Here is a 2141-nt window from a genome sequence, read left to right as displayed (position 1 = left end):
CGAAACTCTCCCCTCTCTCTTTCTCTCTCTCTCTCTCTCTCTCTCTCTCTCTCTCTCTAGTCTTGTCGTTCAGAAACTGCTGTGCGCTTTGTCACATGATCCGCTGTCTGTCCTACATGGGGTCGGGCCGCTGGGCGGGACCGGGGCGGGGTGGGACAGTACGGGCCTGTCTGTGTGTGTGTGTGTGTGTGTGTGTGTGTGTGTGTGGAGAAGGAAGAGGAAGGCCTGGGCGTGACAAGGAACAGGCTCTTCCCACAAGGAACTGTATTATTATTATGAAAGAGAGAGAGAGGGAGAGAGAGAGAGAGAGAGAGAGAGAATAAAATTGCAACATGCATGAAGTTTCTCACATGAACTGATACAAACACACTACATGTACAACATATAAACATAGCACTATATTGTAAGGCACATAATGCATTTGCATGTCTTTTTCCTATTATTTCTCCCTCTATGTGCTGACAAGTCAATATATAAATACATACAAATGTATTTACATATCATGCCAATAAAGCAAGTTGAAATTGAGAGAGAGAGAGAGAGAGACAGAAGGAAAAAAAAGTAGGAGAGAGCATAGGATCATATGTTGCTGCTCTCCAATTGAGTAAGTTTGAGTGGCGGAGCAAACTTCACACACACACACACACACGGTGGCGTCTGTCATCACAGCTGTGTTCAGAGACACACAGACTCACACTGGCACTGACTCACGGTGTGTGTGCAGCGAGGCATGGCGGTGTGTGATGCTGTTGTTCAAACAGGCCGGGGGACGATGCGACAGATCTGTTGCTTCATGGATGGATTCTACATTAGTATAGGTGAGGCCTTTCATGTCTGTACACACATCCGCTATAGGCTCAGCCAGCTCGCTCTGTATGAGAAGCATGAGCATGAGACGTGGTGATGTGGTGGCGGTCAGGTTGGATATGAATCATTGGAACTGTGTTTCTGTGTCGAAAATGACTCTCTGGTATCTGTTTTTGTCTCTGGTTTGTTCCTCATCCTACAGCACATAGTGATCCCGTCCTGGTTCAGTAACGTGAGGAAACGTGAGAGTTCACATTATGTAAGTCATAGACCGGGTCTGCAGGGGCGTCAATTCACTAAACCCAAAGGTATGGCAAAGACTCTCATTTGCCACCAAAACTTCGAGATTCGCCCTAATAAATGTTTTATGCAACATTTCTGGGGAGAGAGAGGAACAAGTCAACCACTGATGACTGACCAGATATTGTCATATTTGGACAATATGACAGATTATTATTATATGTAAGTCACCAAACAATCTTGCACAGACACACAGCAGAGGGAAGATTGGTCCTGAATGCGCCACTTATTTTTTTAAGAAATGGCTTCTAAATAGATTTTAAAAAAATGTTCCTGATCTTTGCTCTCCGTCATAATGACCAAAACTGCAAAATCAAATTTGGACTCACTTAGGTAGATGTATGGCCAGACTCCACACCATGCCAAATGACACCCACAAGGGGCTGAATGGGTAAAGTATCTCAAAGCAGAAATGGGTGTTCTGAAATAGGTTAAGCACAGACTCATGGCTGTGATCCAGTTGTCCGTTGACAGAATAATATGAATATGAGATTGCTGTTGTGTACACTGTGACAGTAAACTGAGTGAGGTTCCTGCTTGGGGTGAGAGGCACAAGTTCACAGATATGGATTAAACAAAAATATGGAAGCTTATAGGAATGACTTGAATCCTATTTAACAAAGAACTTTCTTTACCCTGAGATTTTCATGTGGCCTACAGTAGCCTCTGATCCTAAGCAGGCTCCTCCTACTCTTCAAACTTTCTCTGCCACATTTTCCTTTTCTCTGTTCTTCTCTCCTCCTCTTGTTTCACATTAGTGCATGGCTGTATGATCATGCCTGCGGATGGTGCTTTATATGGAACTGTGATTTATTGCATTCGTGCTGTCTCAGGTGTTAAGTATAAGTACACCTGTATAACATACATGCATGCACACACACACACACACACACACAAGGCGTCCTACTGGCATCGTTTCATGTGCAGAAATGAGCTGTGAAAGGCTCTGGACTTAAGCCAGCACATTTCACACTGACATTATGCTACATGACACATCTTGGTTTGTTCTGGGTCTTCAGCATGTGAGTGCAGGC

The 2141-nt window shown here is 44.2% G+C and overlaps 1 protein-coding gene across 1 annotated transcript in view; it reads right to left on the bottom strand.

The window, feature by feature from the left end:
• klf3 (Kruppel like factor 3 (basic)) overlaps positions 1-74 on the bottom strand; it is an 11631-nt gene extending 11557 nt beyond the window's left edge. The window contains 1 exon segment of the mRNA XM_071923263.2: positions 1-74. This exon segment is cut by the window's left edge and continues 226 nt beyond it. The gene's annotated coding sequence lies outside the window, so the exon portion shown is untranslated.
• Between the last annotated feature and the right edge of the window lie 2067 nt (positions 75-2141).

This window comes from Centroberyx gerrardi, chromosome 3 (genome assembly GCF_048128805.1).
Source record: "Centroberyx gerrardi isolate f3 chromosome 3, fCenGer3.hap1.cur.20231027, whole genome shotgun sequence".
Classification (NCBI taxonomy): domain Eukaryota; kingdom Metazoa; phylum Chordata; class Actinopteri; order Beryciformes; family Berycidae; genus Centroberyx; species Centroberyx gerrardi.
This window is presented reverse-complemented; position numbering and strand designations above follow the sequence as displayed.